Below are 273 nucleotides of genomic sequence, written 5' to 3'. Positions count from 1 at the left end.
CCCGCACATCACCTACCGCTCTTCCTACCTCTTTTTTCTTCCCCTCCCCTCCACCTTCCCCGCTCATCGAGGCTTTCATTCTGGCATCTCCTTCCCTCCCTCCTCCTCCTCCCTCCCTCCCTCTCTTCCTCCCTCCCTCTTTCCTTCCCTCTGTCTACACGTTGATGCCCATGTTCTTGAGCCCGTTGTGAGCTGCCACATTGTAGGCCTCGGCCAGGGTGGGGAAGTTGAAGACGGCGTCGACAAAGTAGTGCACCGACCCCCCCGCCGCCA

Source organism: Nannochloropsis gaditana (genome assembly GCF_000240725.1).
Source record: "Nannochloropsis gaditana CCMP526 unplaced genomic scaffold scaffold077, whole genome shotgun sequence".
NCBI lineage: Eukaryota > Eustigmatophyceae > Eustigmatales > Monodopsidaceae > Microchloropsis > Microchloropsis gaditana.
Note: the sequence above shows the minus strand (reverse complement) of the source record.